This window comes from Carcharodon carcharias, chromosome 8 (genome assembly GCF_017639515.1).
Source record: "Carcharodon carcharias isolate sCarCar2 chromosome 8, sCarCar2.pri, whole genome shotgun sequence".
Taxonomy (NCBI): Eukaryota; Metazoa; Chordata; class Chondrichthyes; order Lamniformes; family Lamnidae; genus Carcharodon; species Carcharodon carcharias.
Window position 1 is genome coordinate 26,339,537 of NC_054474.1, and position 12,094 is coordinate 26,351,630.

Sequence of the window (12,094 nt, forward strand, 5' to 3'; positions counted from 1 at the left end):
TAAACACCACTTGTTCCTAGAAATAATGATTTACAACTCCAACATGATGTGTGATCTGCACACCAGCTTTTACATACACTGCAATGTATACTGTGTGTACAGGAGCTGGAATTGTGACATTATGCATTCTAGTAGAAAATTAATCTCAGCAGGGTCGCAGAACATGCAGTTGTGCCTGTTATACTCTCCACCCAGTTGTCTGTTCCACTGACTTCAAATCGAGCCATTGATCTGCATCCATCCACTTTGTGACTCTGCCAAAGTTTAATCTTATTCCCAGCCATGTCTGTTCATATCAATATAAAACATCAAAATTGGGAAAATATTTTAAAAGCTCATCACTGCTCAGGGAATTTGTGCTCCTTCCTTCAAGGAAACCTAAAGTAACATTTCCCTCACCGAAAAGCTGTTGCATTAGTGTCCAGGCAGTCCAGTTGTTTTGCTTTTCAGTGTTGCCAAAGGTTCTCACTCACTTGACCAAAGCCATTTGGCAAGAAGAACTTTACACTTAGTGGATAAAAGGGTTTTTTTTTATAGAACAAGGATTATAGGAAGAGTTTTATGCAACTGGGTTTTTTAAAGAAATTGACGCTCAAAAATAGCTTGTTTTCATTTCCCTTAAGTGATATTGGGGACACTGATCTGTGTGCATGGTGCTGCTGTGTTATATTTGATTAGTAACTTGTCTAGCATTGAATTACTATTGATTTCTTGATGGAGGACCCTGTCTGTCAAAGAAACCTGCAGTTGGCATTTTACTGTTAAATATTCAGTAACCCAGTTAAGATCTCAAAAATGAATTCATCATTTAAACCGTCCTGAGCCGGAAAGTGGATTTATTAAGCAATGAAGCACCACAGGGTTGGAATAGATTTACACAGGCAGCTTCTGTATATAACAGCTGGCATTCCAATAACCATCTGTAACACCTACTCAAAAGAAAAGCTGTGTTCATTGGAAAAAAAAGATCAGTTGAGATTAAATGTAGAGACTATGTGCATGACCAGCAGTGTGATATGATGAATATCTCCATCAGAAAGGCTGACTGGACAGCTCATCATTGATGAAGTCACAAGTGAATTATGGTCAGTCACATGAGTAGAGAGGTTTATCCTTTGCTGTGGCTGGCCATAGACAAATTCCATTTCTGCAGGGTAGTCAGTTTGGTTGTCTGTATTCGGTGTATAATATCAAACAATATTAAGCTTGTGTCAGCTGTGGCTCAGTTGTTAGCACTCTCACCTCTGAGTCAGAAGGTTGTGGGTTCAGGTCCCACTCCAAGACTTGAGCATAAAAATCTAGGCTGATGCTCCAGTGCAGTACGAATGAAGTAGGTGCTGTTTTTTCAGATAAGTCATTAAGCTGAGGCCTAGTCTGCCCTATCAATGAATGTAAAAAAACCCCATCGTACTATTTTGAAGAACCAGTGCATTCTTGCCAGTCTCCTGACCAATATTTATTCCTCAATCAACATCATGTGTTTGAAGGATCATCAAATGAATTCGCATTGTTGGGATTAAATCTATAGACAGCAGAACAGTGAAATGGATATAGCAGAGTAAATATGTATACAATTGCTGAGAAGCACAGAAACAATAGGACAGTATTTGTAGGGATTTCAGCTACCCTAATTTTAACTGAGATAAAATCAGTGAAAGTGGTATAGAGGGCACTGAATTCTTAAAACGTGTTTGGGAGAAATTTTTTAACCAGTACACAATACGCACCACAGGGAAGAGGCCATTCTGGCTTTAGGTTTAGGAAGTGAAACTGGGCAGGTGGAAGGGGTATCAGTGGCAGAGCATTTAGGTGGTGGTGATCATCATAATTCAGTTGGATTTAATGTAGTAATGGAAAAGGCCAAAGACAGGCCACGAGTATAAGTTTTAAAGGTTAATTTTACTAGGCTGGGATGTGATTTGGCTAAAATGGATTGGAAACAGTATCTTGAAGGTAAATCAATGCCAGAGCAGTGGGAGGCATTCAAGGAGAAGATAGAGAGGGTTCATAATAACTATGTTCCCCCAAAGAAAAATGATCCCATTGTTGGCACCCTTCTACCTATGTAAGATGATGGGCATGCAGCAAATTGAATCCATTCAGGATGGGATAGCTTCATATGGTGCACTTGCTAATGGCTGAAGAGACCAATCTATTAAAGTCAGGTTCTGCCACAAGTGCAGCATATGAAGTAGTTATCAGGTATCAGTGTTGTTTTCAGTGGCAGTACCTGTTGCCAAGCCACTGTTGTCACTGATTGACATGGTGGCACATACTGGCCCACAGGTGATGTCACCATTTCCCTCTGTTCTTGGCTAACGTCTCCATGATGTGAAAATCAATGTTTACGGCCCTCAGGTCATGCTTGCAAGCATGCTTGAAATTAATCTTTGGGCATTCTACTGGTCTTCTAGTTCCAGCTACCTTGTCATATAGAAAATCCTTAGGTACGTAACCCTGCGAAGGTACCTGATCCCGTGGAGTCACCTCTGATTGATGAATGCCGGCGTACATGGGAGATTCACCTTTGATTTTGTTCTTCCATGAGATGCCCAGAATGTGCTGCAAACAGAAGGACAAAGGTGGAATTCTTGAATCTAGATAGCCAGCACCCCCCTGCCCTCACCTGAGATGACAAACAGCATACAGACCAGGATAAGGCAAAAAAGAAATGCTTACACCAGATACTGGGACACAAATATTGCAGAAAGCATAAAGTATAGAAAGTGCAGGCCGGAAATGAAAAAAAAATCAGGGAAGCAAAGAGAGGCCACCTTGGTGGTATACAAATTATTGGAAAAAATTCTGATGGACAGTCTAAAATGTTATTTGGAAAGGTACAGCTTAATCAAGGGCTGTCAGCATGACAGGATTAATTAATCAGCTCACAGTGAAGGCACCCTTAGGTAGCAGCAACCATAATGTGATTGAATTTTACATTCAGTTTGAGAGCAATTATGAGGGCATGAAAGCAGAGCTGGCTAAAGTAAATTGGCAAATTAGGTTAAGGGATAGGTCAATAGAGATGCAGTGGCAGACATTTAAGGGGATATTTCAGAATACACAGAATAGATACATTCCAACCAGTGTTATGATGTGGCAGGTGTGTCAAGTGGACCAAATCCACAAAGGGAAACTTGGCCATGGTATCACAATGGTTTTGCAATTTGTGTTTCTTGTGAGAAGATTTGTGCATTGAATTCAAAAGTAATGATCCACCAACAACTTTAGGGATTTTAAAAATTAAATTAAAACACTTATTAAAAAATAAATTAATGAAAACACATACATAAGATTACAGTTACTTAATATTATAACAAAACCCAAAATTCCTACTTAACCTGACTCCCAACTATACACCCCATTTAAGGCAACCGTCCAAAACAGATTTTAAATTTAAATAAGCAATCCAGAAAGGTTATCACAGCACGTAGTCAATAGTAGAATTCCAAAGGCTTTTAACACAACCTTAGTTACTGGTGCAGCAGTCCCTCAGAGTGGCTAGAGGCTTTTCCAAGTCTGGTTCACACGGTGTACCTTTCCAGGCTTTCCACCCCCACATAATCTTCCATCCTTCTTTATATGTGGGGAGAATTTTCTCCCCTTTGGGCGGGCCAGTTGGGGGTGGGCACAGGCGGGCGTGGAGCCAATTACTGCCTGCGATCGGCTGTGCACCGCCATTTTGTGTGGGTGGGCCAATTAAGGCCCGCCCGGCGTGACACACGCCCGGAAGCCCTCAGCACTACCTGTGCGGGCGGAGGGAGGAGGGAGAGTCGGGGCCTGCGCTCTTTCGGGAGCTTAATTTCATAATGTAAGTTTTAAATAAAGAAGCTAAAAGTCATTTGCAGATATCCCTTCATGTGACAGTGTCATATGAGCTGGGACATGTTTTTATGAGGTTTCATGAAAAACGCAAAGGCCGCTTGGGCTCTTCGCCTGTCCAACAACCTTAGGGTTGGACAGGCAGCCCTGTCAATATCTTTAATTGGTTTATTCATGGCCTTAACAGGCCTTTGACAGTTCGACACCGTGCAGCCGACTCCGGTGCGCGCCCGCCGAACAGAAGATCGGAATGACGCGCGGTGACATCAGGACGCAGCTCCGACCTCACCCCGCGTCATTTAGCGTGTCAGCATTGGGCGGGCAGGCCCCCACACACTGAACAGAAAATTCTCCCGAGTTTCTCTCTTCAATATCTAAAATCCCATTTTTCTACATGTCTTTGGGAAATTACTTTTCGCAAATTCTAAAAATCTTTCATGTTGTCAATTTGGCCTTTTCCTTTTGGGAAAAAAAATAAACATATTGCTTTGCCTCACTTATCTTAGTTGTAAACATTACGCAATCCCTTTGAAAATCAAACAGCCCCATCACCTATATAAAAATACAAATTTCCTTCACACCCTATCTGTGGAACCCTCATCCTAGCTTAATCATTCCCCTTTTCAAAAGTCTGTTTTACACCTACTCTTTTGATAATTTCAATCTTGTAGCCTAAGCGTCTGTAGCCTAATTAAATCAGTCACACAGACAGAATCACCCACACACACCCAGAAGCCTACAAAAATATTATGAAAAATATGATAGTTTTGTGACAAGAGTAAGAAAAAGTCCAAGGGTTGGACACACCATCCGTGGTTACCTAGAAAGGTTAAAGATAGTATCAAACTTTAAGAAAAAACATATCATTGTGCCAAAATAGGTGGAAGGTCAGAAGATTGGACAGAGTATAAGGAACAGCAAAGAATGACTAATGCATTAATAAGGAGGCGAAAATTAAGAGTACAAGAGAAAGATGGCCAGACATATAAGAACAGATAGTAAGTGTTTCTTTAAATGTTTTAAAAAGAAATGAGTTAACAAAGTGAGTGTTGGTCCTATAGAAAAAGAGTCTGGAGAATTAATATAATATAAAAACAAGGAAATAGCAAATGAATTAACAGGTATTTTCACTAAAGAGTCTTTACTAAAGAGGATACAAGTAACACCCAGAAGCAGCTCTAAATTTAGGAAATGAAAGGGAGGGTTCTGGGTATCTTAGTGCATGAATCGCAAAAGGCTAGTGTGCAGGTACAGCAAGTAATTAGGAAAGCTAATAGAATGTTATCATTTATTGCAAGGGAAATTGAATACAAAAGTAAGGAGGTTATGCTTCAGTTACACAGAGCACTAGTGAGAAGGCATGAAGGTTTTTTTTTAATTAGTTGAGGCATTACTGTATAAGGTTGGGAGGTTATTCTAGAACTGTATAAAACATCAACTAGAGTACTGGGTACAATTCTGATCACTGCATTAGAGAGAGCAAGTGTTTGCACTAGAGAAGGTACAGAGAAAATTCATGAGAATGTTGCCAGGAATGGAATTTTTTTAGTTATGAGGAAAGATTGGATAGGCTGAGGTTGTTTTCTTTGGAACAGAAGAGGCTGAGGGAAGATTTAATTGAGGTGTGCAAAATTATGCGGAGCCTGGATAGAGTCGAAGGAGACTAGATAGACTAGATAGGAAGGCCCTGTTTCACTTTGCAGAGTAGTCAATAACCAGAGGGCATAGACTGGTATTTGCCAGAAAGATTAGAGGGGAATTGTTTTTCTGCAAGAGGATGGTGGAGGTCTGGAACACGTTGCCTGGAAGGGTGATGGGGCAGGAGTCTCTTTACAAAGTCGAGAGGTGATTTGGCGAAAGTGGACTGGCTACAGCTACTTGAAGAAAAATCAGTGACAGACAAGTGGGAGGCGTTCGAAAGCAAGATTCTATGGGCACATTGTAGACATGGAGCCGCAAAGAGAAAGGGTGGCACTGCCAAATTTATAGCTCCCTGGTTATCTAGAAGCAAACAGTGTATGATAAAGCAGAAAAAGAGAGCTTATGACTGTCACAAAAAAAGTAACTATGTTAGAAAGCCTATAGGATTATAGAAAATACAGGAGTGAATTAAAAAAATAAAATCAGGAAAGCAAAGCGAGGATTTGAAAAAATATTGGCAGGTAAAATCAAGGAAAGCCCAAAGAGGTTTTATCAGTACATTAAGAGCAAAAGGATAACTAAGGAAAGGGTAGGGCCTATCAAGGATTTCAAGGCAGCTTATGTGTTGATGCAGAAGATGTAGGCAGGATTCTTTATAAATATATTGTCTTTATCTTCACAAAGGAGGGGAATGATGCAGACATTCTAGATAATAAGGAGGAGTGTTAAATATTAGATACAATAAGCATAACGGGAGAGGAAGTACTGGGGGGACTGACACTCTTGAAGGTGGATAAATCACCAGGGCCAGATGGATTGTATCCCAAATGGAAGCCATGGAGGAAATAGTGGATGCCCTGAGGATCATTTTTCAATCCTCACTAGATACAGGCAGGCACCAGAGGACTGGAGGTCTGCATACATTGTACCATTGTTTAAGAAGGGTGCAAGGGATAAGCCAAATAATTATAAGCTGGTCAGTCTGACTTCGTGGTGGGCAAATTATTAGAATCAATTCTGAGAGACAGGATAAACTGTCACTTGGAAAGGCATGGATTAATCAGGGATAATCAACATGGTTTTGTTAGGGGAAAGTTATGACTTATCAACTGAATTGAACTTTTTGAGGAAGTAACAAGGAGGGTTGATGAGGGTAGTGCAATGGATGTGGTCTACATGGATTTTAGTAAGGCATTTGACAAGGTCCCACATGGCAGTCTGTTCAGAAAACTAAAAGCCCATGGGATACAGGGGAGTGTGGTGAATTGGATCAAAAATTGGGTCACTGACAAGAAACTAAGGGTAATGATCTACAGTTTTAGTGAATGGAAAGTTGTTTCCAGTGGCATACCACAGGGCTCTGTATTGGGTCCCTTGCTATTGTGGTATTTATTAATTTGGACTTAAATGTGAGAGGCACGATTGGGAAATTTTCAGTTGAGACAAAAATCGGCTGTGTAGTGGATAGTGAAGAGCATAGCTGTGGACTCCAGAATGATATCAATGGTTTTCTTGAGTGGACATAAAAGTGGCAAATGGAACTCAATCTGGAGATCTGTGAGGTTATGCTTTTTGGGAGGCCAAACAAAGCAAGGAAATACTTTTTAAAAATTCATTCAAAGGATGTGGGCTATTGAACCGCTGCTGCACATGTGGTGTAAGTACACCCACAATGCTATTAGGAAGGGAGTTCCAGGATTTTGACCCAGCAACAGTGAAGGAACAGAGATATATTTCCAAGTTAGGATGGTAAGTGACTTGGAGGGGAACTTCCAGGTGGTGGTGTCCCATCTATCTGCTACCCTTGTCTTTCCAAATGGTAGTGGTCATGGGTTTGAAAGGTGCTGTTGAAGGAGCAATAAATGGGAGGATATTGAGAGGGGTACAGGAAGTGAGTGACGTTGGAGTGCATGTCCACAGGTCCCTGAAGGTGGCAGAACGGTTAGGTAAGATGGTAAAGAAAGCATATGGAATGCTTTCCTTTATTGCACGAGGTATAGAATACAAAAACAGGGATGTAATGCTGGAACTGTATAAAACACTGGTTAGACCACAGCTGGAATTCTGCGTACAGTTCTGGTCACCACATTACAGGAAGGATATAATTGCTTTGGAGAGAGTACAAAAGAAATTGTGACCAGGGCTGGAAAATTATAGCTATGAGGAAAAATAGGTATGCTAGGGTTGTTTTCCTTAGAACAGAGGAGGCTGAGGGGTGAATTGATTGAGGTATACAAAATTATGAGGGGCCTAGACAGGGTAGACAGGAAAGACTTATTTCCCCTATCAGAGAGGATTTAAAGTGATTGGTAGACTGATTAGAGGAGATATTAGGAAAAACTTTTTCACCCAGAGGAAGGTAGGAGTCTGGAGTTTGGTGCCCGGATTGGTGGTTGAGGCACAAACCCTCAACTCATTTAAAAAGTACCTGGATCAACACCTGAAATTCTGTAATCTGCAAGGCTACAGATCAGGTGCTGGAAGGTGGGATTAGAATGGACGACTAGTATTTTCAGTCGGCACAAATATGATGGGCTAAATCGCCTCTTTCTGTGCTGCATGTTTCTCTCTTTCCATCGCACAAATTATCTGCTCGTTATCATGTTACTGTTGTGAGAGCTTGCTGCACACAAATTGGCTGCTGCATTTTCTACATTACAACAGTGATGACACTTCAAAAATTACTCAGTGGCTGTAAAGTACTTAGGGGTATCAAGATATGGGAGCTCTTTCTGGAGAAAGACAGAATCTAAGGGGACAGTTTTATGTTCCCCATTTGTTGGCACCTTTTAATGGTCAGCTATTCTGATATGGCATTTGCCTGGGAGGAACATTTGTCTTTGCTCTCTTGCTTTCAAAGGTGCCTGGAAAAGTCAATGAATCAAATTATAGAAGAAAGGAAGGAACATAAAGGGTGATTCTACAAACCCATTCTACCAGGAATGAGCCAGAGTCTTGGGGAACACAAGCTGGGGAATAAGAATACATTTGGTGATAAATTTCCTGAATTGCACTTGCAAGGAATGGTGCTTGTCAATGGAAACATACAACAAGAAATTGCTGAGGAATTCATTTCTCTATACTAGAGCATTAAAAATTGGTGTGAAATGAATCCAAAGAGCTCGTGGGCTGTTGTCTTCTGCCGTGGCGTCTCACAGAGGTGCTTCTCACCTCTGCTGCTCCCTTCCTCACTATTATTATGCAGAACAGGCATCTGTCCATTGAGAAGTCCAGTCCAGTTGCTTATTCTGCTGAATATGTGGTAATGCGTTGAAAGGTGAGGCACACCTGGAGTATTGTGTACAGTTTTGGTTTCCTCATCTAAGGAAGGATATACTTGAGGGAAGGAGTGCAGTGGAGGTTCACCAGACTAACCCCTGGGATAATGGGGTTGTTTTATGAGGAGAGATTAAGGAAACAGAGCCTGTATTCTCTAGAGTGTCGAAGAATAAGAGATGATCTCAATGAAACTTAAAGGGCTTGACACAGTGGATGTAGATAGGATGTTTCCCCTGGCAGGGGGAGTCTAGAACCAGGGAACAGTCGCGGAATAAGGGGCAGGCCATTTAAGAGTGAGATGAGGAGGAATTTCTTCACGCAGAAGGTGGTGGATCTTTGGAATTCTCTACCACAAGTGGCTGTGGAAGCTCTGTCATTGAGCATGTTCAAGACAGAAATCAATAAATTTCTGGGTACTAATGAAATCAAGGGATAGTGATGTTGGAGTAGTTGATCAGCTGTTATCTAATTGGATGCTGGAGCAGGCTCAATGGGCCAAATGGCCTACCCCTGCTCCTATGTTCCTATATTCCCAGGAGAGAAGTCCCAAACTTTCTGGACATATTGAGGCTGATGACATGTTGGTTTTGTATATTATAGATCTCAGTAAAAATAAAAACACAATCAATCTCCAAAAATCTGATACATTGGTAGCCATTGACTTTGACCACACTTAACCCAAACTTTTGGGCTTAAATCTATGCCAGTGCATTATTCGCATAAATCCAGGAAACTTGCATAAACTGGTCTTTTGTATCTGTGGTGGAGTGATGTAAATGAGTTGCAGAGAGTTTCGATAAACTTATCTCAGAAGTGGCATAGTGATCTTCCATGAAAAACAGGCATAATTTGGTTTTCTGCCAATTTCCTGGGCAGAGGATTAGGGAGCAGCATGTATATTATAGTTTTAAAAAATTCTTTCATGGGATGTGAGCACCTCTGGCAAGGCCAGCATTTGTTGTCCATCCTGAATTGCCTTTGAACTGACTGGCTTGCTAGACCATTTCAGAGGGCCAGTAAGAGTCAACTATATTGTTGCATATCTGGAGTCACATGTGCAAGGATGTTAGGTAAGGATGGTAGATTCCATTCCCTAAAGCACATTAGTGAACCTGATGGGTTTTTGTGACAATCGATGATAGTTTCATGGTTAAAATAACCGAGACCAGCTTTCAAATCGAGATTTTTGTTTTATTGAATTTAAATTCCACCAGTTGCCATGGTGGGATTTGAACACATGCCCCCAGAGCATTAGCTTGGCCGTCTGAATGTGACATTATCATGGCCACTTTGTAAAACCTTCCAGGTGATCAATGTTTCAGCTTTGTCACTTATCCTCATCAACTTTGACCACACTTGTGAAATCCCTTCTATTTTTCATAGGAAAATAGGTTTTCTTTTAAATCTTCTACAAGAGTGGCTGTCATAGAATCACAGGATTGTTACGGTGCAGGAGAAGGCCTTTCGGCCCATCAAGTCTGCACTGGCTCAATGAAAGATCATTCTACCTAATCCCATGCTTTATCCCCGTAACCTTGCACATTCTTCTTTTCAGGTAGCAATCCAATTTCCTTTCGAGCACCTCGATCAAACCTGCCTCCACCACTCTTTCAGGAAGTTTGTTCCAGACTCCAACCACCCTCTGGATAATTTTTTTTTCCTCACATCACTTCTACTCCTTTTGCCCATTAGCTCCCAGAGCTCATTGAGGATGTTTGACACCTACGGTGATACTGAAACATGCAGATTAACAAGATCACAGCTTTCATTCCTGCTCTGTGTTGAGTTGGCTGAGTTAGACAAGGCCGTTTAATTTTTGTTTGGTTCCCAGGATGTGGGTGTCACTGGTGCTTATTGTCTTTTCCTAGTTTCCCTGAAAAAGATGGAGGAATATGAGGAATAAAAATCGGGAAAATCAGACACTAAGTACAATATACAGAAAACAATTTTTTAGGCAGGATGTGGTTATTACCGGTCAGGTTCAATTAGCTGGCCATGGTAATTTGAATAGTTCTTGCATTTACTAGTTTATTAAGCATTGATCTGCCAGTGGCCTTGAAATCACTTTTTTTTTATCTGTTTCTAATAATAACTGATTCTGGCTCTCTACCTCAATGTGCTCTGTGTCCATATGTCAAATTTATCCTACTTTTGCACTCAGTCATTGCAAACAGTTTTAAAATGAAATTAAGAGCAACATTTTGATTGTCTGGTCCTTTGGCAGCAGTGGGAGCAGCAGCTGTCATACAATCACAATAGATGTAATGATTGAGTTAATGGCTGTGCATTTATTGCTGATGATTACATTGTATAAAATAAACACACTGATAGTGTGGCTGATAAGACAATTTTAGCACTCTATTTTTTAATGCACTTCAGCCATATGGTACAAGAGAGTGAGACAAAGAAAAAAGAATCAGAAAGGAAGCAACATAGAGAGAATTAGGCTCAGAAATTAGGGTGAAGTGAGATGGGGGGAGGGGCGCAGTGGTGGTATGTACAAGCACCATTCCCTGCACCATAATAGTGAGGTCCACAATATGTTAGGTCCCAAGACTCATTATGACGGAACTGGCATGGCAACAGCTGTAGTGACAAATCAGGCTGCTGCTATTTCACAGTGGCCCTCCGTTATGATTACCTGGGGGTTGGGGTTCAGGGAATACAGAGCTGGTGATTGGGGGGTGGTGGAATCATGGAGCAAGAGGACAGGAGGCCAGATTTCCAAACTTGAGGATCAGAGGGCAACGTAAGAACACGGGATTGGAATTGTGTGGGCTCGTATGAGGGATTGTGAAGTTCAGGTCAAAAGGAGATGAGAGATCAGGGCCAGTGATTCAGGTGTAGGAGCAGTGATCGGATCCATTAAAATGAAGTTTGAGGAGCACTCTTGCTCCTCCTGGCTTGATGTTCAGCTTAATTACTTATGTTCCATCTTGTTGACTGTCCCCCAGGCTGGGTTCCAGCTGATGATAGCATTGACTAGGCAAGGGCAAACCAAGAAGAGGAAAAAACATCCAACAGGAGTTAGACCACTTGGCTCTGTAAATAAAGGACCTAACTTCTGCTTCAAGCATGATTTAAGGACACCTTTTGTATCAACTCTGCAACTCAGCACGGGCAAAACTCAGCTAATGCCATGCCCCTTCCTTTCTCGATTATCCCTGCATCATTTTAAATAATTATCCAATTCCATTTTGAAGACTACATCCTTCCTCAATATGGCAGAGAATGCATACGTACTGCTTTTCATATTGAAGCCCAATAGGCTGAGGAATGCACAAAAAACGTGCTGTGTGAACCAATTTCTCAGTGTGTGACATTTTTTTAAAAAGGCCTGCATTTGTGTAGC